General features: G+C 39.1%; 1 long non-coding RNA gene across 1 annotated transcript in view; it reads right to left on the minus strand.

Moving 5' to 3' along the window:
- Nucleotides 1-292: 292 nt before the first annotated feature.
- Nucleotides 293-26119, minus strand: part of LOC138445349 (uncharacterized) — an 84262-nt gene continuing 58435 nt past the window's right edge. The window contains exon 3 of the long non-coding RNA XR_011258821.1: nt 293-332. This is a non-coding gene — a long non-coding RNA (uncharacterized lncRNA). The remainder of the gene's footprint in view (nt 333-26119) is intronic.

The raw sequence follows: 26119 nt of genomic DNA on the forward strand, positions 1-26119 counted from the left end.
AAATCATTTTGCTATTAAAAATCAATTTTAGATTTTTTATAGACATATGAAGGTTCTAAAGGTTTTTTATGTTTTCAAATGTAACAATCTTCATTCTAAGATTTCTTTTTTTTCCCCTTAGAAAGCTTATTTCTGTAGTAAGTTTAGAAAAAAAAACCTATATTTTCTTTCAGTTGTTTAATGGCTTTATTTTAATATATAAATATTTTATCTATTTTGCTCAATTTTGGTGTATAGTATTAAGTATGAACCTAGTGAGGCACGGCACAGGCTTGTGGAGAATGCTGCTCACCTGGGCTATTCAGTTGTTGCCAGCAATCATGTTGTTGAATCTAAGGAAAAGAAACAGGAAATTGAAAAACCAATAGCTGTTTCTGAACTCTTTGCAACTTTGCCAATTGTATAGGGAAAATCAAAACCAATTAAAATTTTAACTAGATGAATAATTATAGTTTCAGATCCATCTCACTGTAATGTTTTGAGAGAAACTTCTTCAAGAGTCCAGCTGTATGATATTGTTGCAGTTTTTCCAAAGACAGAAAAACTTTTTCAAGTTGCTTATACACAGTGAGATATGGATTTGGTTTGCATAACTGTAACAGAGAAGCTACCTTTTTATTTCAAAAGACCCCCTATTAATGTGAGATTAAGCCCTGAGCCTTTGGAGTAGGAGTACTCCAAGACCCTACACTACCTGAGAACTAGCCCTAGGGAGTATCAACTAGTGAGAGTTCACACAAAGGAAACCATTTGAATACAAGACCCAGCATCACACAACCACCAGTAGCACCCTGTGCAGGATGCCTCATCTAAACCACAAATAAAACAAAATTGCAAACCCAATCATCAGCAGAGAGCATTACCACCTCACTCAACCTTCCCCATCAGAGGGAAAACAAACCAAAACACTCAGAACAAATCTCGCCCTATAAGAAGCTCACACAAACCACTGGACCAACCTTAGGAGGGCAGAAACCAAAAGGAAGAAAGAATTCAACCTTCTGCAAGGAAAGAATTCAACTTTCCTGAAGCCTGGGGAAAGGAGATCTCAAACACAAGAAGTTAAAAGAAAATAATGAAAAGGCAGAGAAATAATACACAAATGAAGGAACAAACTAGAAACAAAGAAGTACAAATAAATGAAGAGGAAATAGGCAAACTACCTGAAAAAGAATTCAGAATAATGATAGTAAAGATGATCAAAAACCTTGAAAACAGAATGGAGAAAATGCAGGAATCACTCAACAAAGACCTGGAAGAATTAAAGAATAAACATACAGAGACAACACAATTACTGAAATTAAAATACTCTAGAAGGAGTCAATAGCAGAATATCTGAAGCAGAAGAATGAATCACTGAGCTGGAAGATAAAATGGTGGAAATAATTTCTGAAGAGTAGAATAAAGTAAAAAAGAATGAAAAGAACTGAGGATAGTCTCAGAGACCTCTGGGACAATATCAAATGCACCAATATTTGAGTTATAGGGGTCCCAGAAGAAGAAGAGAAAAAGAAAGGGTATGAGAAAATTTTGAAGAGATTATAGTTGAAAATTTTCCCAACATGGTAAAGGAAATAGTCAAATCCAGAGGTGCAAAGAGTCCCATACAGGATAAACCCAAGGAGAAACACGCCAAGACACATACTAATCAAACTAACAAAGACTAAACACAAAGAAAGAATATTATAAGCAACAAGAGATAAGCAACAAGAGAGAAGCAACAAGTAACATACAAGAAAAACCCCATACAATTAGTGGCTGATCTTTCACCATAAACTCTACAGGCCAGAAGGGAATGGCAGGATATATTTAAAGTACTGAAAGGGAAAAATCTACAACCAAGATTACTGTACCCGGCAAGGATCTCATTCAAAATAGATGGAGAAATAAAAAGGTTTTCAGACAAGCAAAAGTTAAAAGAATTCAGTACCACAAAACCAGCTTTACAACAAATATTAAAGGGACTTACATAGTCAAGAAATACAATAGAGAAAATAAAGATCTATAAAATCAACTCCAAACAACTAAGAATATGTCAATAGGACATATATATATCAATAATTACTTTAAATGTGAACGGATTAAATGCTCCAACCAAAAGATACAGACTGGCTGAATGGATACAAAAACAAGATGCATATACATGCTGTCTACAAGAAACCCACTTCAGACCTAAAAACACATATAGGCTTAAAGTGAAAGGATGGAAAAATTTATTCCACACAAATGGGAAGCAAAAGAAAGCTGGAGTAACAATCCTCATATCAGACAAAATAGACCTTTAAATAAAGATTACAAGAGATATGAAGGACACTACATAATGATCAAGGGATCAATCCAAAAGGAAGACATGACAATTGTAAATATCTATGCACCCAACATAAAGGAGCACCTCAATACATAAGACAAACACTAACAGACATAAAAGGAGAAATTGACAGTAACACAATAATAGTAGGAGACTTTAACACTCCACTCACACCAATGGACAGATCATCAAAACAGAAAATAAATAAGGAAACACATCTTAAATGATACATTAGATGAGATGGATCTCATTGATAACTTCAGGACATTCCATCGAATTGCAGAATACACCTTCTTCTCAAGTGCACATGGAACATTCTCCAGGATAGACCACATCTTGGGTCACAAATCAAACCTCAGTATATTCAAGAAAATTGAAATTATATCCAGATTCTTCTCTGACCACAATGCTGTGAAACTAGATACGTGGAGATTAAACAACATATTTCTAAATAACCAACAGGTTACTGAAGAAATTAAAAGGGAAACCAAAAAATTTCTAGAAACAAATGACAATGAAAACATGACAACTCAAAATCTATGGGATGCACCAAAAGCAGTTCTAAGAGGGAAGTTTAAAGCAATACAATCCTACCTCAAGAAGCAAGAAAACCATTGAACAGACAACCTAACTTTACACCTAAAACAACTGGAAAAAGAAGAACAAAAAAACCCCAAAAATTAGTAGAAGGAAAGAAATCATAAAGATCTGAGCAGAAATAAATGAAAAAGAAATGAAAGAAACAATAGTAAAGATTAATAAAACTAAAACCTGGTTCTTTGAGAACATAAACAAAATTGACAAACCTTTAGCCAGACTCAGCAAGAAAAAAAAAGAGAGAAGAATCAAATTAACAAAATTAGAAATGGAAAAGGAGAGGTTACAATAGACAATGCAGAAATACAAAGGATTATAAGAGGCTATTATGAACTACTATATGGCTATAAAATAGATAGCCTGGAAGAAATGGACAGAGTCTTAGAAAAGTTCAATCTTTCAAGACTGAACCAGGAAGAAATAGAAATTATGAACAATCCAATTACAAGCACTGGAATCGAAGCTGTGATCAAAAATCTCCCCCAAAAACAAAAGCCCAGGACCAGATGGCTTCACAGGAGAATTCTATCATTTAAAGTAAAGCTAAGTAATCCACCTCCCAGAATTCTGGAAATAAAAGCAAAAATAAACAAATGGGATCTAATTAAAATTAAAAGCTTCTGCACAACAAAGGAAAATATAAGCAAGGTGAAAAGACAGCCTTCTGAATGGGAGAAAATAATAGCAAATGAAGCAACTGACAAACAACTAATCTCAAAAATATACAAGCAACTTCTGCAGCTCAATTCCAGAAAAATAAATGACCCAATCAAAAAATGGGCCAAAGAACTAAATAGACATTTCTCCAAAGAAGACATACGGATGGCTAACAAACACATGAAAAGATGCTCAACTTCACTCATTATTAGAGAAATGCAAATCAAAACCACAATGAGGTACCACTTCACACCAGTCAGAATGGCTGCGATCCAAAAATCTGCAAGCAATAATTGCTGGAGAGGGTGTGGAGAAAAGGGAACCCTCCTACACTGTTGGTGGGAATGCAAACTAGTACAGCCACTATGGAGAACAGTGTGGAGATTCCTTAAAAAATTGCAAATAGAACTACCTTATGACCCAGCAATCCCACTGCTGGGCATACACACCGAGGAAACCAGAATTGAAAGAGACACATGTACCCCAATGTTCATCGCAGCACTGTTTATAATAGCCAGGACATGGAAACAACCTAGATGTCCATCAGCAGATGAATGGATAAGAAAGCTGTGGCACATATACACAATGGAGTATTACTCAGCCATTAAAAAGAATTCATTTGAATCAGTTCTGATGAGATGGATGAAACTGGAGCCGATTATACAGAGTGAAGTAAGCCAGAAAGAAAAACACCAATACAGTATACTAACACATATATATGGAATTTAGGAAGATGGCAATGACGACCCTGTATGCAAGACAGGGAAAGAGACACAGATGTGTATAACGGACTTTTGGACTCAGAGGGAGAGGGAGAGGGTGGGATGATTTGGGAGAATGACATTCTAACATGTATACTATCATGTGAATTGAATCGCCAGTCTATGTCTGACGCAGGATGCAGCATGCTTGGGGCTGGTGCATGGGGATGACCCAGAAAGATGTTCTGGGGAGGGAGGTGGGAGGGGGGTTCATGTTTGGGAATGCATGTAAGAATTAAAGATTTTAAAATTTAAAAAATAAAAAACTAAAAAAAAAAAGATGATAAAAAAAATAAAATAAAATAAAGTAAAGCTAATGCCTAGGAATGGGGGAGCCTGGTGGGCCGCTGTCTATGGGGTCACACAGAGTTGGACACGACTGAAGTGACTTGCAGTAGCAGCAGCAATGCCTATCCTTTTAAAACTCTTTCAAAAAATTGCAGAGGAGAGATATCACTTCACCCTGATATCAAAACTAGACAAAGACAACACACAAAAAATGCAACTACAGTCAATATCACTGATGAACATATATGTAAAACAAAAAGTTCACACACCATGATCAAGTTGGGTTTATTCCAGGGATGCAAGGATTCTTCAATATATGCTAATCAATCAATGTGATACACCATATTAATTAACAAACTGAAAGATAAAAACCATATGATAATCTCAATAGATGCAGAAAAAGCCTTTGACAAAATTCAGCACCCATTTATAGTGAAAACTCTTCAAAAAATGGGCATAGAAGGAACCTAGCTCAACAGACTAAAGGCCATATATAATAAGCCTATGGCAAACATTATTCTCAATGGTGAAAAGCTGAAAGCATTCCCCCTAAGATGAGGAACAAGACAAAGGTGTCCACTTTCACCACTATTATTCAACAAAGTTCTGGAAGTGCTAGCTATAGCAACCAGAGAAGAAAAAGAAATAAAAAGAATCCAGATTGGAAAAGAAGTAAAGCTCTCACTGTTTGCATATGACATGATACTGTACATAGAAAACCCTAAAGACAGTATCAGAAAATTACTAGAGCTTGTCAGTGAATTTAGCAAAGTTACAGGATGCAAAATCAATACACAGAAGTCATTTGCATTTCTATATACTAACAATGAAAATCAGAAAGAGAAATTAAGGAATCAATCCCCTTCACCATTGCAACAAAAAGAATTAAATGTCTAGGAATAAACTTACCTAAGGAGATGAATGAACTATACACAGAAAATTATAAGATGCTAATGAAAGAAATCAAAGATGACATAAACGGATGGAGAGATATTCTTTCTGGGTAGGAAGAATCAGTGTTATTAAAATGACTATACTACCAATGCAATCCACAGATTCAATGTAATCCCTATCATATTCCCAATAGCACTTCTCACAGAACTAGAACAGAAAATTTCACAATTCCTATGGAAACACAAAAGACCCCAAATAGCCAAAGCAGTCCTGAGAAAGAAGAGTGGAGCTGCAGGAATAACCTTCCTGACTTCAGATTATGTCACAAAGCTACAGTCATCAGGACAGTATGGTGCTGGCACAAAAACAGAAATATAGACCAATGGAACAAGATAGAAAGCCCAAAAATAAGCCCATGTACCTATGAATACCTTATTTTTGACAAAGGAGGCAAGAATATACAACGGGCAAAGACATCCTTCAATAAATGTTGCTGGGAAAACTGGACAGCTAATGTAAAAGACTGAAATGAGAACACTTCTTAACACCATACACAAAGATAAACTCAAAATGGATTAAAGATCTACATGTAAAACCAAAAACTATAAAACTCTTAGAGGAAAACATAGGCAGAACACTTGATGACATAAATCAAAGCAAGATCCTCTACAACCCACCTCCTAGAGTAACTGGAAATAAAAACAAAGGTGAATAAGTGGGAACTGATTGAACTTAAAAGCTTTTGCACAGCAAAGGAAACTATAGACAAGGTGAAAAGACAACACTCAGAATGGGAGAAAATAATAACAAATGAAACAACTGACAAAGGATTCATTTCCAAAATATATAAGTAGCTCATACAACTCAAGACCAGAAAAACAAACAATCCAATCAAAAAGTGGGAAAAAGACCTAAATAGACATTTCTCCAAAAAAGACATACAGATGGCTAACAAACACATGAAAAGATGCTCAACATCACTCATTATTAGAGAAATACAAATCAAAACCACAATGAGATATCACCTCACACCAGTCAGAATGTCCACCATCAAAAAGTTACAAACAATAAATGCTGGAGAAGGTGTGGAGAAAAGGGAATGCTCTTGCACTGTTGAGGGGAATGTAAATTGATACTGGCACTATGGAAGATGGTACAGAGATTCCTTTAAAAACTAGGAGTAAAACTACCATATGATCCAGTAATCTCCCTCCTAGGCATATACCCAGAGGAAACCAAAATTGAATAAGACACATGTATCCCATTGTTCATTGCAGCACTATTTACAATAGTTAGAACATGGAAGCAACCTAGATGTCCATTGAGAGATGAATGGAAAAAGAAGTTGTGGTACATATACACAATGGAATATTACTCAGCAAAAAGGAATGCATCTGAGTTAGTTCTAATGATGTGAAGGAACCTAGAACTTATTATACAGAATGAAGTAAGTCAGAATGAGAGAGATAAATATAATATTCTAACACATATATATGGAATTTAGAAAAATGGTACTGAAGAATTTATTTAAGGGCCGACAATGGAGAATCAGACATAGAAAATAGACTTATGGACATGGGGATAGGGGAAGAGAGGGTAAGATGTATGGAAAGAGTAACATGGAAACTTACATTACCATATGCAAAATAGGTTGCCAACAGGAATTTGCTGTATGGCTCAGGAAACTCAAACAGGGGCTCTGTATCAACATAGAGGGGTGGGATGGGGAGGGATGAGGGAGGGAGGTTCAAAAGGGAGGGGATATATGTATACCTATGGCTGAGTCATGTTGAGGCTTGACAGAAAACACAATTCTATAGAGCAATTCTGTTCAGTCTGTTCAGTCATTCAGTTGTGTCCGATTCTTTGTGACCCCATGGACTACAGCATGCCAGGCCTCCCCGTCCATCACCGACTCCCGGAGCTTACTCAAACTCATGTCCATTGAGTCAGTGATGCCATCTAACCATCTCATCCTCTGTTGTCCCTTTCTCCTCCAGCCTTCAATCTTTCCCAGCATCAGGGTCTTTTCAAATGAGTCAGTTCTTCACATCAGGTGGCCAAAGTATTGGAGTTTCAGCTTCAACATCAGTCCTTCCAATGAATATACAGGACTGAATTCCTTTAGGATGAACTGGTTTGATCTCCTTGCAAGGTAATAAAGAAATTACCCTTCAATAAAAAAATTGATTTTTTTTAAAAAGTAAGAACCTACGATTTTTCAGTTCAGTTCAGTTCAGTCACTCAGTCATGTCCGACTCTTTGCGAACCCATGAATCCCAGCACACCAGGCCTCCCTATCCATCACCATCTCCCGGAGTTCACTCAAACTCACATCCATCGAGTCGGTGATGCCATCCAGCCATCTCATCCTCTGTCGTCCCCTTCTCCTCCTGCCCCCAATTCCTCCCAGCATCAGAGTCTTTTCCAATGAGTCAACTCTTCCCATGAGGTGGCCAAAGTATTGGAGTTTCAGCTTCAGCATCATTCCCTCCAAAGAACACCCAGGACCGACTTCCTTTAGAATGGACTGGTTGGATCTCCTTGCAGTTCAAGGGACTCTCAGGAGTCTTCTCCAACACCACAGTTCAAAAGCATCAATTCTTTGGCACTCAGCTTTCTTCACAGTCCAACTCTCACATCCATACATGACCACTGGAAAAACCATAGCCTTGACTAGACGGACCTTTGTTGGCAAAGTAATGTCTCTGCTTTTTAATATCCTACCTAGGTTGGTCATAACTTTTCTTCCAAGGAGCAAGCATCTTTTAATTTCACGGCTGAGTCAACATCTGAAGTGATTTTGGAGCCCAGAAGAATAAAGTCTGCCACTGTTTCCACTGTTTCCCCATCTATTTTTCATGAAGTGATGGGACCAGATGCCATGATCTTAGTTTTCTGAATGTTGAGCTTTAAGCCAACTTTTTCACGCTCCTCTTTCACTTTCATCAAGAGGCTTTTTAGTTCTCCTTCACTTTCTGCCATAAGGGTGGTGTCATCTGCATATCTGAGGTTATTGATATTTCTCCCAGCAAAATTGATTCCAGCTTGTGCTTCTTCCAGCCCAGCATTTCTCATGATGTACTCTGCATATAAGTTAAATAAGCAGGGTGACAATATACAGCCTTGACGTACTCCTTTTCCTATTTGGAACCAGTCTGTTGTTCCATGTCCAGTTCTAACTGTGGCTTCCTGACCTGCATATAGGTTTCTCAAGAGGCAGGTCAGGTGGTCTGGTAACCTTTCCATCTCTTTCAGAATTTTCCACAGTTGATTGTGATCCACACAGTCAAAGGCTTTGGCATAGTCAATAAAGCAGAAATAGATGGTTTTCTGGAACTCTCTTGCTTTTTCGATGATCCAACGGATGTTGGCAATTGATCTCTAGTTCCTCAGCCTTTTCTAAAACCAGCTTGAACATCTGGAAGTTCATGGTTCACGTATTGCTGAAGCCTGGCTTGGAGAATTTTGAGCATTACTTTACTAGTGTGTGAGATGAGTGCAATTGTGTGGTAGTTTGAGCATTCTTTGGCATTGCCTTTCTTTGGAATTGGAATGAGAACTGACCTTTTCCAGTCCTGTGGCCACTGCTGAGTTTAAGATTTTTAGTTAAATAATTAACCAATTGTCCTGACATTTATTGAGGAAACAAAAGAAAAAACATCTTCAAATTGACCCATGATGTTATTGTTATATATACTAGGTGATCTTTTATAATATGATCTATTTCTAGACTACTTTGAATCACTGGGCAGTCTACACCTTTTTCAGCACCATATGGGTTTAAAGATTATAGCTCTAGAATACAATTTAATATGTAGAAAATTTACCCTCAGCTGTCATATAACTATCTTCATTTTTTCAAAAATTTTATTCCACTTTTTTGCGTTTATTCTTCTAGACCTGTTCTCTATTTTAAATTGGTCCTCTGGTGGATATGAGATGCAAATAAGAGACTCAGAGTGAAGGTTAAGACAGAATAAATTTATATTCATACCATATTTGCAAATTGACCTAATGATTTTAAGGATTTATTCTCCATTATTGGGATACACATTAAATTATTAATTACTGAAATATACTAGAATTAGTTATCTGCTACCTATAATATACAGTTAAGTAGAATGTCTTAATAAAAATGTTACCAAATTTCATTTTAGGTAGTATCTCTGACTTCTTTCCCGTTAAATTCTTCACCAATGCTGTTAGAAAAAAGCCAAAAAGAAAGCTTCAGATTTTCTTTTTTGTTTCATTTTTTGTTTGTTTGTTTTTTGATCTTCCTTTGGCAGATGGTGACAGCAAATACCCAAACTGGCTGATGATACATCCAGAGACCCCTCAGACCTGTATAATCCTCCTACTTGAAAGCAATGCCCAAAAAGCTAAGAGCAGAAACTTTAAAGCCATCTGTCAAGTATTTATTTTACATTCTTTTCATAAGGATTAAAGAAATACAAAATATGAGAATAAGCCATAGAGCTTTGATTGCAAAATCACTGCTATAGAAAAATAAGAAACTATAAAATGAATAGAGTCAGTTACTAGAGTCAACTAGTCACACCCTCCTCCAGGGAAGGAATCTCTGCAATATCCCACGACCAATGGGCAGTTTTCTTTTGCACAGCTTACTCTTAGTGACAAGGAGCTCTCTGACCAACACCCAGACATTGGAGCAAAAGCCTAAAAATAGAAATTAGAAGCTATTCAATGAAGTAACCCCAAATTTGCTTAAAGGCAATTAACTCAAGATGCCCTCTGATCCCAAACAACAACTCCTAAAATAATTGCTAACATGTTCAATGATGTTGAAATATTGGTGTTCCACAGTAGAAGCTTATAGATGAGAAGAAACTCAACCATCATCATCAATACCAGCAAACATTTAAGGGTCACAGACTGCAAGTAAAGCTTTGAACAAGACATGGAATTCAAAGCCCATGACAGAAGTCTTTCCTTTGAGAAGCTAACAATCTAATTGACTGGTCAGGGGACACACAAGGCTCATACAGTTATATGAGGTCACACGGAATCAATGCCAGACAAGTATTAGAAGAAATAAATCTTCACGCTCTGTGTTTTGTGAACAAATTCACTTGTGGTCCAATTTACTTCCTACCCTTCATTTCCTTTCCCTGAATGTTCTGACCTTTGTATTTATTTAGCTTTGCTGAATTATATGCCTCTGATTCAGCTACTTTACTTCTTTTGCTCAGTTGCTCTGTCACATCCAACTCTTTGCAACCCTTTGGATTATAGTCCACTAGGCTCCTCTGTCCATGGGATTTCCCAGGTAAGAATACTGGAGTGTGTTGCTATACCCTTCTCCAGGGACTCTTCCCAACCCAGGGATCTAACCTGCATTTCCTGCATCTCCTATGTTGCAGGTGGATTCTTTACTGCTGGACTCCTCTTAGCACAAAATAAAGGCACTGCTGAAGGAATCCAGAGGAATAGTTACAAACTGGGATTCAAACAGCTCATCCATCAGGGTCTATAAAATCCCCACACTGGCCCAGGGTCAAGTCTTAAAGTCTAGCCTACTGTGAGGCTATCTTCTTAAAGTCATTCCTCACCAATACCAGACACCTTAGGAACATCATATTCACTTGGCAAATATTAATCCCATTATTCAAAATTCAGTTTCAAAAAGCTGCATGAAAATTTTGTTCTTTACACAAAAAATAAACCAGGCATCTCAAAACATTTTAAATCAAACAGATAAAAATGTGGCGATACACTATTTTGGACCTCTACAGGATTCATGATTTTTGCTTTTTCTAAAGGATTTATATTTCTGTGATATATATGACATCCACACTGTTCCCGAATCAATATCAAATGAAAGACCTCCCTTGCTACCTCGTCCCCAGCCTACCAAAATAGTGCTGTCTAATCAGGCATCTCTCTGCAGGAAACAGGCCTTCCTACGCAGGAAGCACAGGAAAGGGGACTGGAGACAGCCATCCCAGTGGCTTTTTTGCCAGAAAGGACAAAATGGCTCTTCTGGCAACTCCTGACTCAGGAAATGGGTGAATTAAGTAGTCAATCTGCAGAGTAATTTAGCATGTCATCTGCTTCCTGGCAACAGATATTTGGAAGCATTTGTATTTTAATTCAACTCTGTCATCATCGGAGCTAGCACGCCTTCTCTCCGAGGACCTCAAGGTCAGAGATTTTCCTGCAGTTTCTACAGAGAAGCTTCTTTAGTTCCTCCTTTCTTTCTCCAGGCCCCAGCAGTCTGGCCTCCCCTTTGATTTCTGTCAAGGTCAAGAGAACGCTTGTCTTCAGAGCTAAATATAAGTTGTGTGGAGGTGGGTGGAGGCCCCCACAGCCATGGTTCTCCTGGAAAATACACTTGCGAGGGCAAAAAAGAGAGGGGGTGATGACAGGCCCAGGAGCAGAAGGAGCATTGTTCCTTCTGGGGGACAGGGAACTGAACAAGAGGACAGTGACGTCATTCCACTTGGTCATGGGCTCTGTGGGTAATTCTGCCCACATTTTCCCTCCCTGCTCCTCCACTTCTCCATTTTGACAGTGAGCTTAACCAAACACTGCTCATCTTCTGCGTTTGCAGCTGTGAGAGAGAGGTAACACCATAAAGCCAGGGTTACCCTGCGTGTCACAAACCAATAGCCCAAAACATGCACCCAGAGGACCTCAGGAGACACATGCTGTGGGTGATGAGAACCCCACACATGGATAGAGCAGTTTCTTACAATTGGTGAACAAGTGTACCCACAAAGTAGCTAAAAGTGAAGCATGAAAAATATAGGCAGGAGCATGTAATTCTTACTGTATGCACACATCCATAGATCTTTACCACTTGGGGATGATGATGGCTAAATCCAGATGTGGATAATGAGACATCAGGAAGGTGATGATTTTACCTGGGGTGGAGGTCACTCTGTTCCCCTCTTGTCATGGGCTCCCTATGGCTTCAGCAACAGGGCCCAGGAAAGTGTATCCCAAAGTCATAGCAGCAGAGACCGCAACCAAATACCCAAGAAACACTGGGTTTGCAGTCTCCTAGAATTAAGACCCACATCTTCCGGAAAAAGCTAAGCTGAGACAGACCTTTCACATACCTTCCTGCCTTTGGCTCTCACAGCAATTCAATGAGGTCAGTAGAATTATCCCATTTTACAGATAATGAAAATAAGACCTAAAGAGCCAAGACAGTATGTCCACAGTTCATCAATGTACTGAAGGGATGATGTTGGGATTCTGAATCTATCTGATCCCTAAGTCTGCTCTCTTTCCGTTATATCACGCTTCTGCACACAAATTCTACTATCCTCTGTATACTTAGAGCTTCCTGGATGGCATGAGTGGTAAAGACCCCATCTGCCAATGCAGGAGACATAAGAGATGTGGGTTTGATCCCTGGGCTGGGAAGACCCTCTGGAGGAGGGCATGGCAACCCACTCTAGCATTCTTGCCTGGAGAATTCCATGGATGAGGAGCTTGATGGGCTATAGTCACTAGGGTCACAAAGAATAGGACATGACTGAAGCAACTTAGCACTACATATTTAAGCTCCTTAATTTGTGAAATGGGGCTATAATATCTAATTTTGTGAAACTGCTCTGAAGAGCAAAAGAAATTACACATATGGGAGCAATGTTTGTAATAGAAATGTAGAGCATTATTTTAATAGTAATTCTATGCCACAACATTTATGTCTCTTCTATCCCGGGATCAAAAAAATCCCCTGGAGAAGGGAATGGCAACCCACTCCAGTATTCTTGCCTGGAGAATTCCATAGACAAAGGAGCCTGACAGGGGTTGCAAAGAGTTGGACATGACTGAGTAAGCAGGCATGCATGCAACCCAGTTCAACTAGATTTTGAAGGGTTACATATCCAATTCTACCTGAATCATTCATTTTCTTTTAGTTTATTGCTTCAAAGTTCTCACTTAAAAATCCACCTGTACCTAAACACTACCACATTCTTTAAGGAAAATCTTGCATACAGATCAGACTAATTAAGTATGACTGCAAATTTCATGGCCAAATATCAAAACAGAAGCCTAATGGAAGAGAAGGATTTCTCCTTGCCCTAAATTTCTTCCCATTTTCTGTAGTCATCAACCTCGCTGTTAGGAATGGAGCAGTAAGACAGATTACCAGACTTGCTCTGACCTTCAAGAAATAGGAACAAAATATAAGTTAAGATGGCTTATTATTATTCTAAACAATTTGTTATTTGCTACTCAAATTTAAAAGGGGATATTCAAATTGTTATTCAAATTCACAAAAGGGGATATTCATCAAGAAAACTATCCTAAAAGTTCTCCTTCAGTTCAGTTCAGCTCAGTTGCTCAGTCGCGTCTGACTCTCTGCAGCCCCACGGACTGCGGCACACCAGGCCTCCCTGTCCATTACCAACTCCCGGAGTTTACTCAAACTCATGTCCATTGAGTCCAAAAAGTCTCCTATTAAGAAACAAATTCCAAAGTTTAGCATTTCAAAACTACATAATTTGAATACATTTTTGAACCATCTCATGGAATATTTGATTGATTCCACATGTGCCGAGCTTGTAAACAGCTCAGTAATTTCTTCACTGTTTCCAGACACAAACTAATGGCCTCGTTTTCTTTCCCTGATAGAAAATTAGGCTACTTTTTTCAGGGTCAGGGGGAGAACGTGGGGAAGCAAGGACTATAATGGGAAAATGTAGTTCATTCAGTACTTCAGGGCAGTATTAAAGATTTATAAATCTTTTCTTCACAGAGTATATTCCTGTGAAGAGAAAAGATCCCACACAACTTCAGGGATCAGCACACATATAACAAGCTAAACTTATGTCTCGTTTTTAAAAATCTATGAATTACATTGTGTGAATTTATAAAGTGATAGAAAAGAGTTGTTTCAGTGAAGGGCACTAAATAAATACAAGGACAAGATTAGCCTTTCATGAAAATATTTCCATATTCAAGAGTCATTCCATTTTTCTCAGTTGAAACTTTTTAGTTGGAGAGATGCCAAATTATGAGACATGGGGGTCCGAACACCTGGCTTTGATCCAGACTTTGTGGTCTCAAAATTATCCCATGCCTTTGAGTCAATCCCAAAGGATCTGTTGCATGATTTCTAATGTGCACTATCCTTCCATCCCCACTATGGAACCCTAAATTGATAGTGATATTTACAGGGTTATTGTGAGGATTATACAGTAATACATAATGTGTTCTCATAGAACCATGCCAAGGTGTGACATATGCACAGGAAATACTCATTTTTATCCTTGTTGTTGTTATTATTTAGATAATGGTTGCTAGATAATGGGATCTTCAGTTTCAATGCCAGCACCACATTATCTAGAATTTTCATCAAAATAAAGCTAATTCTTCTGCCTGCTCAAAAAGAACACGCAGATATTTAAAAAATCTTTTCCATTTACTCTCTAGCATCTGAGCTCCTGTGTTATTATAAATCAGCTTAATTTCCTTTATTAAGGAAGGACAGGGACTTCTCTGGGTGTCCAGTGGTTAAGACTCCCACACTTCCATGTTAGGGGACACAGGTTCGATCCCTGGTAGAGAAACTAAGATCTTGCATGCCTCATGACAGAGCCAAAAACAAAAGCAAAAGAAAGGACAGTACACCACCCCAGTATGAAAACACCCTGATCATAGTCTTCAGGAACCTATGGATGGTGTCTTGGTACTAATTTCCTGAAAGAAGGTGCTTAGTAATTGTGAATTAGCAAGCATTCAGCCAGGCAGCAGGTACTTTCGGCACTACTGCAAAGGTCCTGGGAGGGCCTGCTTTCCATAGAAATCTCTGACTGTGACTTGCCTCAGCACTTTGAGCAGAGAGTTTAAGAAGTCAACTGTGTAAAGCCCCTGAAGATGAAAGAGTGTTGACAAAGAACTATAGACATCCTCTCTGTCCTTCAGTGCCCTCCAGGCTTATGAAAGCATTTTTCTACAAATGACACTTAAATATTATTCACACCATAAACAAAAATCTTTTGAAATTATTTTAATTAGATTTGGGATCTTTTTCCCATCTTGAGATGGAAACAGATAGACGTCTGTTCAAAGAAATTATTTTCCTCTTCAGAAATCATAGGAAATACAAGGTAACCTGACAGAAACGCAAACAGCCCTAGTCCCAGAAGATTCCTAAGCTGCATTCCTTGGACCAGGTACTTAGCATAAAATTTTTCTGACACTGAATCAGGTGTTATTTCAGAAAAATAATCTTCAATAGACAGAGATTGTTTTAGCAGCTTTCCTTGTTCAGTCAAAATCCTGTTCACATCACTTAACTCTTTGAGAGACCAAAAATCTGTAAAGTACTTTATAATAAAGATCTTACTCTGTGCTAGGCACTGTTCCAGTTTTAATGCACTATTAAATTAAATAATTGAATTCTCTGGGATTAGTCCTATGAGTGTTATTATTGTCCCACTTTACAGATGAGGATGAGGTTAAGAGATATTGATCAAGATCACACATAGTACATTATGGAGCTAGTATTTAAACCCAAGATGTCTGACCCTAGAGTCCTCTATCTTAACCACTCAATTATATTGCCTTTTTTCCCCCAGAAATGAAAGTTAATGTCTTTAAAATTTAGACTATCACGTGGCATACTTCTGGGCTTCCCTGATGGCTCAGTGGTAAAGAATCCCCCTGCCAACACAGGAGACATAGATTCAACCCCTGGTTTTGGGAGATCCCCTATAGAAGGAAATGGCAACCCAAGCCAGTATTCTTGCCTGGGAAATCCCATGGACAGAGGAGCCTGGCAGGCTACAGTCCATGGGGTCACAAAAGAGTTGGACACAACTTAGCAACTAAACAACAATAGCTACTCGCACTATAACAGAATTCTCAATATCTTGCTTTAGAGTGTAATTAAAAGTAATAATGTATGCAGAGTTCAACTTATTAACTTAATGAGCTCTGATTCCAATATTTTTCTGTGTGTACCTCATTTCAGTCAATCCACAAGTGTTTATTTTCAGCAAATCTATCATCTACACTTATACAGCCTATATGACAGGGGATATTCTCAGCCTATGCTTTTCTTTGAAACAAATACTTTTCTCTAGCGTAATCACTACCATCAGTTACACAGAAGCACATTCAAGGCCATTCACACTGGCCTTCGCAGAGGAGACAAAGTTATATGAGTTAACATTTATGCCTCAATCATCTTCGCCTTTGGAGTTTTCAGTGTTGTAAGTCAGTTTGAAACATATTGCTGTCTAGATAGCAAGAAGTTATGCGGCTTAGTTTATTATAATTTTGTGAAACCCAAAGTACAATAGACATCTGAATGACTGTTAAACCAATGATTAATTTCCAATACATGCTGGAATATATTTATTGATGAATAGTTATATCAAACGTTGGAAATAACTGGACTAGCTATTTATAGTCACCAAAGTTCCTCAGTCACTTGAGGTTAGGGCTTCCCTTTCAGTTGCTATAAACACGACTTCCTCTCAAGACTCTGTTTATATGTCTGCTTGTCAACCCAGCGCCAGTCACTGGCGCTCCTGTTTTTACTGCCACTGCCCCCTCATCCTGTTTATAGGGAAGGGGGGGCACGGACACAGAATTATTTTAACTCATCAAAGCCTTGGAGAAACTACCACTTTTGTTGTGTTTTAGAATGATTCATTTTTTAGTTGGGCCTTTAGCTTTATATTGCTTTTCCAAGAGTTCATCAGCCTGAGCAAACAATTTTAAGGCAAATTATATCAAAACTAGATACCTATAGTCACAAATCTTCCTTGACCTCCTCAAAGGATAATTTACATTATCAACTCAGAGCAAAGGATCCTTTTACTCTTAAGAATGAATCTTGTTAAAATTGCCTTAGGAATTTAAAAAAAAAAAGATGATGGATATGACAGATGTTTGAAACCTATACTAATCAATTAAACCAGTTTTTTTTTTAAAGCTCCACTTTGATTTTGTTATACAACCAGGATTATGAACCACTGCTCAAAAGTCAGTATCCATGACAAACAAATGACCAAATAAATGTTTTACATAGGATTGGATCACAAAGACTCCTGCTAATTTTCCACCCAAACCTTCCAAACAGATTGGCATGAAATGGCCATACTGACTGGGGACAGAAAGCAGTCCTCAGGCTTAGAAGACCACACTGTGTCCTGGGACTCAGTTGTGCCCTTTGGCAGAGCCTCACTGTAACCTGGTCTCTTTAAGAATGGGACAAACACACTACGGGTTAGCCTCCAGAACCTTGTGAGCATAAAGAAGAAATTAGGTTTTGATCCTTACCATAAAGTTCTGGTGAAAAGAAAAGTGGGACACTCTCTTGAAGTTCAATGCAGCTCCCTCCACAGATCAAAAGACAGCCTTGAAAAGAAATTATATAATGTGTTCAGTGTAAGAAAGAAAAGGGAGATCAGAGATTAAAGCGTAGAGGTCCTATGTCTTGCGATGCCCTCCACCCACCCAGGGTATCAAACAGGGAACTTTGATAAAGATGCAATGTTGCTAAAAACCAATTCAATTCCATGTCGAGAAAGAGCAGAGCAGTGCCTGACAGTGGGAGCTGACCTGCTGCTTACAAGTAGGTTCAAGTATTCCCCTATTGGATGGAAAAGATTTCACAAAGCACCAACACTAGGGAAGTCCACTCTGTAACCATGATGGATCAGTACAGACACAAGACCACGATGTTTCAAAACAAAAACAGAAACGCTGTCCAAACAACAAAAATGAACAAACTCTCTTGTCCTGCCTAATGTAATTATGGCTGTGGATTTACTGATTATAGCTATAGCCTCAGTCTAGTCTCCCTTCCTTCTAGATCAGATCTATGACAATATCCCATTACAAAATTACCTCCACTTCCTGACAGTGTCAAATCCACAGCAAAGCCCTATTTCCTCAGGCCCTCACCCAAATCACCTAACACAAGCCCAAATCCCATCACTATGACTAGTGGATTGATTCTACCACTAGAAATTGATTTCTACCACCTTCCACAGTTCCCCATGGTGTGTGTCCTCTTTCATGACAATGAGTCATAAATAGATCTTGTCCACCCACAGGCAGATTCTTAGTGGTCTCTGCCAGGAAAGCATTGGTAATGTTTTCTTTATGCATGTAACATGCCACTTCAAGAATAAAAGAAATCCATTTCTCTGTTGATGGATGTTTTTTGTTGTTGTTGTTGTTGTTGTTGATGATGGATGCTTAAGTTGCTTCCTTGTCATTGCTATCGTGGATAGTGCAATGAACGCTGGGGAGCATGTGTCCTTTGGAATTATGGTTTTCTCTAGGTATTTGCCCAGTAGTGGGATTGCTGGGTTTAATGGAGAGCTCAGGGAACACTACTCAATGCTCTGTGGTAACCTAAATAAGAAGAAAATCCAAAAAAGAGGGGATATATTAATATGTATATGTATGGCTGATTCACTTCGCTGTACAGTAGACACGAATATGACATTGTAAAGCAAATGTACTCAAATAAAAAAAATTTAAAAGAATAGAATAAATATAAGATAGGTCCTAGTATTTGAAGTGTTCAAATGGGCTAGGAAGACCGCTAGGGAGTGGAACATACACACATAATCAAGGCTATGTGTGTACACTGGCAGAGAAATACCAGATCACTCTTGAAAACTGTCAAGAAGGTGAGAATAAGCTGTGCTTTGAGAGAGAAACAGAATTAGAAGAAGTGGAAGATAGGCACAGTGGCAACAGGATAACATTACATACCATTTCACAAGTTAGGGACCCCAGGGTTTCCTTTTTTGGGTTCAACAGTTTCAACTTTTAGCATTTTATCCCATATTTTCTTGAAAGTAATTTTGGAAGAAGAAAGACACCTAATACATTCTTTTTTTTTTTTGGCTGTGTTTTATTTTTTATTTTTTTTTTAATTTTTATTTTTACTTTATTTTACTTTACAATACTGTATTAGTTTTGCCATACATTGACATGAATCCACCATGGGTGTACATGCAATGTTCCTTCTGTGTTTTGAAGAAATGATGACCACTCCATTGTGTAGCCAAGTCCTAGAAACACAGTCCAGGAGTAAAATAATGCCTGTGCTCTGAGATTGTACATTATTCATGACACATAGAATTAAAAAAAATAATACATGAAAAGGTCACTGTTGACGTCAGCTGGGGAGATGCATATAGAGTGTCTGAATATTATTCAGTTGAATAGGAGACTCTGTCGGTGAATCAGGGCAATAAAATAGCCCCACTACTAACTGCAGTTGTATGACAGTTTTGTTCCTTTTTATCCCTCTGAGCTCCATTTCAGAAATTAATTGGTTTAGACAATCATCAAACAATATATCCCTGTGTTTCTCAAACAAATCATATCTGCATAATATTTTGTATATTTGGTCACCACTTTATCCTTTCTGTAGCTCAGTGGGTTTTTTTTTTTAACTTTTAAGGTTTTTTTTTCCTTTCAAATGAAACTTCATAGAAGCTGTGATGTAAAACAGAATTTAAAAAAGAATAGCTGAAGTGGGTGGAGGTGGGAAGGTCCAGAGTCACACTCCCCACCTGACTTCTGTGCCCTTGAAGATCCCTGAGAAGTTTCTAGAACTTCAAAGAACATGATGCTAAAGCAACTGCTCTGCTAAATCACCTCCACAGCTCATGGCTGCTACCTGTCAGTGTTTTTGAACTTGGGAAGTTCAAATTGAAACTTGAATTGAAAGTTGTGAAGTACAATTCTGTAAAGCAATTGTCCTTAAACTTTTTTTTTTAATGAATAAATTTAAATTTTAAAAAAAGTTGTGAAGTGATAGAATGGAGATGGAGGATAGATAAACTGAGATCCTTGGCATGTGGAGAGAAATGCATGGCAGAGGCTCACCCCAGGTGAGTGTTCAGCTGCCTTCAAAACTTCCATAGTGCAGCCACTATGGAAAACAATATAGAGGCTCCTTAAAATAACTAAAAATAGAGTTACCATATGATCCAGCAATACCATTCCTTGACATATATCCAGAGAAAACTCTAATTCAAAAACATACATCCCAATGTTCACAGCAGAACTATTTACAGTAGCCAAGACGTGAAAGCAACCCATGTGCCCATCCAGAGATGACTGGACAAAGATGTAGTATATGCATACAATGGAATATGACTCAACCGTCAAAAAGAATGAAATAATGCCACTTGCAGCAACATGGATGGAGCGAGATTATCATGCTAAGTGAAGTCAGACAGAAAAAGACAAATATCATATGATACTGCTTATATGCAGAATCTAAAAATAATGATACAAATGAACTTATTTACAAAACAGAAATAGGCTTACAGACATAGAAGCAGAAACTTATGATTCCCAAAGGGCATGAGAAAGAAGGATAAATTTTCAGTTTCGGATTAACAAATGCAAACCCTAACATACAGAATGGATAAACAGCAATGTCCTACTGTATAGCACAAGTAACCTTATTCAGTAGCCTATAATAAACCATAATGGAATAGAATATGAAAAAGAATATATATATATATATATAACTGAATCACTTTGCTGTATACCAGAAACTAACACAACATTGTAAATCAGCTATATTTCAATAAAAGATTAAAAAAAAATCTTCCTCTGCATCCTCCATCCAAAGTATTGCTACACTTTCTCAGGTGCTTCCTAAGTGGTCTTTTCAGCTAGTTCTAAAATGTCATCAGTTATTATCTCTACTCTTCACTCCTCCCATTACCTAAATATCCACTCAACCCTCCTTTCACTTTTGCAGCCTCAGCTGGGCACTCTTTTCCCCTCTGGTGGATACCTCCAGTGGAATCATTTTTACAGCCCAGCTCTGTACCATCCTCAGTTACCTGTCACCTGTCCATCCTTTATGTTACTCCTGTTAGGGTGGAACCAAGTCATACTTCTCCTGACTGCCATGTGTTACAAAACCTTGAGTAAAATAAGTCTTCAAGAGCTCACTTCGAGTTACAGTCCTTTATCATCTCTCTGGATACAACGTCTAGCAGGAGTCTATTTTGTTTAGGAAATAAACTTAAATATCAGGTGTCATGTCATCAGTTCAGTTCAGTCACTCAGTCGTGTCCGACTCTTTGCGACTCCATGAATCACAGCACGCCAGGCCTCCCTGTCCATCACCAACTCCCAGAGTTCACTCAGACTCATGTCCATGGAGTTGGTGATGCCATCCAGCCATCTCATCCTCTGTTGTCCCCTTCTCTTCCTGCCCCCAATCCCTCCCAGCATCAGGGTCTTTTCCAATGAGTCAACGCTTCGCATGAGGTGGCCAAAGTATTGGAGTTTCAGCTTTAGCATCAGTCCTTCCAATGAACACCCAGGGCTAATCTCCTTCAGAATGGACTGGTTGGATCTCCTTGCAGTCATGTCATAGAACATACTTTTTCTCCTACCTCTCCTCTATTTGGCTATGCTTGTTTCCTAGGTGACTATATCTAGCTTTGTGGTCCTAGACACCAGGCACACCCTAAAAATTCCTAAATGTATACCTCTAGCCTCAACAATCGGAGATGGCAATGGCAACCCACTCCAGTACTCTTGCCTGGAAAATCCCATGGATGGAGGAGCCTGGTAGGCTGCAGTCCATGGGGTCGCTAAGAGTCAGGCACTACTGAGTGACTTCCCTTTCACTTTTCACTTTCATGCATTGGAGAAGGAAATGGCAACCCACTCCAGTGTTCTTGCCTGGAGAATCCTGGGGATGGCAGAGCCTGGTGGGCTGCCATCTATGGGATCACACAGAGTCGGACACGACTGGAGCGACTTAGCAGCAGCAGTAGCAGCAGCCTCAACAATAGGGCTTCCCTGGTGGCTATACAGGAGACCCAGGTTCACTTGCTGGGTCAAAAAGATCCCCTGACGTAGGCAATGGCTATCCACACCAGTATTCTTGCCTGGTGAATTCCATGGAAAGAGGCGCCTGGCAGGCTATAGCACATGGGTTATCCCTAAATCAGATTCACAAATCAAACTGCCAGTATGATATCTACCAATGGATGTCCATGTCATGCCTCAAACTTACATGTTTACAGATAAATATATGTCCTATCCTGCTCTCCTCCCCAACCTCAGTTCAGTTCAGTTCAGCTCAGTCACTCAGTGGTGTCTGACTCTTTGTAACCCCATGGACTACACCATTCCAGGCCTCCCTTTCCAACACCAGCTTCTGGAGTTTACACAAACTCATGTCCATTGAGTCGATGATGCCATCCAACCATCTCATCCTCTGTTGTCCCCTTCTCTCCCGCCTTCAATCTTTCCCAGCATCAGGCTCTTTGAATGAGTCAGTACTTCGCATCAGGTGGCCAAAGTATTGGAGTTTCAGCTTCAGCATCAGTCCTTCCAATGAATATTCAGGACTGATTTATTTTAGAATAGACTGGTTGGATAATCTTGTTGTCCAAGGGACTCTCAAGAGTCTTCTCCAACAACACAGTTCAAAAGCATCAATTCTTCGGCTCTCAGCTTTCTTTATAGTCCAACTTTCACATCCATACATGACTACCGGAAAAACCATAGCTTTGAATAGATGGACTTTTGTTGGCAAAGTAATGCCTCTGCTTTTTAATAAGTTGTCTAGGTTGGTCATGACTTTTCTTCCAAGGAGCAAGCGTCTTTTAATTTCATGGCTGCAGTCACCATCTGCAGCAATTTTGGAGCCCAAGAAAATAAATTCTGACACAGTTTCCCCATCTATTTGCCGTGAAGTGATGAGATCAGATGCCATGATCATAGTTGTCTGAATGTTGAGCTTTAAGCCAACCCTTTCACTCTCCTCTTTCACTTTCATCAAGAAGCTCTTTAGTTCTTCTTCACTTTCTGCCATAAGGGTGGTGTCATATGAATATCTGAGGTTATTGAATTTCTCCTGGTAATCTTGATTCCAGTTTGTGCTTCATCCAGTCTAGCATTTGTCATGATGTACTCTGCATATAAATTAGATAATCAGGATGACAATATAGAGCCTTGATGTACTCCTTTCCTGATTTGGAACCAGTCTGTTGTTCCATGTCCAGTTCTAACTATTGTTTCCTAACCTGCATAAAGATTTCTTAGAAGGCAGGTCAGGTGATCTGGTATTCCCATCTTTTGAAGAATTTTCCACTGTTTGTTGTGATCCACACAGTCAAAGGCTTTGGCATAGTCAATAAAGCAGTAGTTGCTTTTCTGGAACTCTCTTGCTTTTTCGATGATCGGACAGATGTAGGAAATTTGACCTCTGGTTCCTCTGCCTTTCCTAAATCGAGCTTGAACATCTAAAAGTTCATAGTTCACATACTGTTGAAGCCTGGCTTGGAGAATTTTGAGCATCACTTTACTAGCATGTTAAATGAGTGCAATTATGCAGTAGTTTGAACATTCTTTGGCATTGCCTTTCTTTGGGATTGGAATGAGAACTGACCTTTTCCAGTCCTGTGGCTACTGCTGAGTTTTCCAAATTTGCTAGCATATTGAGTGCAGCACTTTCACAGCATCATCTTCCAGGATTTGAAATAGCTCAACTGGAATTCCATCACCTCCACTAGCTTTGTTCATAGTGATGCTTCCTAAGACCCACTTGACTGCATTCCAGGACGTCTGGTTCTAGGTGACTGATCACACCATCATGGTTATCTGAATCATGAAGATCTTTTTTTGTATAGTTCTGTGTATTCTTGCCACCTCTTGTTAATATCTTCTTCTTCTGCTAGGTCCATACCATTTCTCTCCTTTATTGTGCCCATCGTTGCATGGAATGTTCCCTTGGTATCTCTAATTTTCTTGAAGAGATCTCTAGTCTTTTCCATTCTATTGTTTTCCTCTATTTCTTTGCATTGATCACTGAGGAAGGCTTTCTTATCTCTCCTTGCTATTCTTTGGAACTCTGCATTCAAATGGATATATCTTTCATTTTCTCCTTTGCCTTTCACTTGTCTTCTTTCCACAGCTATCCTTTCCAGGCCTCCTCAGGCAATCATTTTGCCTTTTTGCATTTCTTTCTCTTGGGGGTGGTCTTGATCACTGCCTCTTGTACAATGTCACAAACCTCCATCCATGCTTCTTCAGGCACTGTCTATCAGATCTAATTCCTTGAATCTATTTGTCACTTCCACTGTAAGGGATTTGATTCAGGTCATACCTGAATGGTCTAGTGGTTTTCCCTACTTCCTTCAATTTAAGTCTGAAATTGGCAATAAGGAGTTCATGATCAGAGCCCCAGTCAGCTCCCAGTCTTGTTTTTGCTGACTGTATACAGCATCTCCATCTTTGGCTGCAAATAATATAATCAATTTGATTTGAGTATTAACCATCAGATGGTGATTGCAGCCATGAAATTAAAAGATGCTTACTCCTTGGAAGAAAAGTTATGACCAACCTAGATAGCATATTCAAAAGCAGAGACAGTACTTTGTCAACAACGGTCCATCTAGTCAAGGCTATGGTTTTCCCAGTGGTTATGTATGGATGTGAGAGTTGGACTGTGAAGAAAGCTGAGCGCCGAAGAATTGATGCTTTTGAACTGTGGTGCTGGAGAAGACTCTTGAGAGTCCCTTGGACTACAAGGAGATCCAACCAGTCCATTCTAAGGAGATCAGCCCTGTGTGTTCTTTGGATGGAATGATGCTAAAGCTGAAAGTCCAGTCCTTTGGCCACCTCATGTGAAGAGTTGACTCATTGGAAAATACCCTGATGGTGGCAGGGATTGGGGGCAGGAGGAGAAGGGGACGACAGAGGATGAGATGGCTGGATGGCATCACCGACTCAATGGACATGAGTTTGAGTGAACTCTGGGAGTTGGTGATGGACAGGGAGGCCTGGCATGCTGCGATTCATGGGGTCACAAAGAGTCGGACACGACTGAGTGACTGAACTGAAATGAACTGAACTGAACTGACTGATGTCCATGTGTCGTCTTCTCTTGTGTTGTTGGAAGAGAATGTCTGCTATGACCAGTGTATTCTCTTGGCAAAACTCTATTAGCCTTTTACCTGATTCATTCTGTACTCTAAGGCCAAATCTGTCTGTTACTCCATGTATCTCTTGATCTCCTACTTTTGCATTCCAGTCCCCAATAATGAAAGGACATCTTTCTTGGGTGTTAGTTCTAGAAGGTCTTGAAGTCTTCATAGAACCATTCAGCTTCAGCTTCTTCAGCATTACTGATCGGGGCATAGATTTGGATTACCATGATATTGAATGGTTTGCCTTGGAAATGAACAGAGATCATTGTCTCTTTTTTGAGATTGCATCAAAGGACTGCATTTTGGACTCTTTTGTTGACTATGATGGCTACTCCATTTCTTCTAAGGGACTCTTGCCCACAATAGTAGATATAATGGTTACCTGAGTTAAATTCACCCATTCCAGTCCATTTTAGTTCGTGGATTCCTAAAATGTCGACGTTCACTCTTGCCATCTCCTGTTTGATCACTTCCAGTTTGCCTTTGAAGGGTTAATAGGGTAGCAGAGTCATGCCTGCAAATGGGCCTCTCTGCTAGAGCTGGACGTCCTTGCAAACGAGGCGTTCTGCCAAAGAGTCTGGACACAGCCTTGAGTTTAATGGTCCCTTGCAAACGAGGGAGCATTCCCTTCTTGTGATAAAGAAGGAATAGAGGGCTTTGTACAAACTCTGCAGTAGACTAGG

The sequence above is a fragment of the Ovis canadensis genome, chromosome 8 (assembly GCF_042477335.2).
Source record: "Ovis canadensis isolate MfBH-ARS-UI-01 breed Bighorn chromosome 8, ARS-UI_OviCan_v2, whole genome shotgun sequence".
Lineage (NCBI taxonomy): Eukaryota > Metazoa > Chordata > Mammalia > Artiodactyla > Bovidae > Ovis > Ovis canadensis.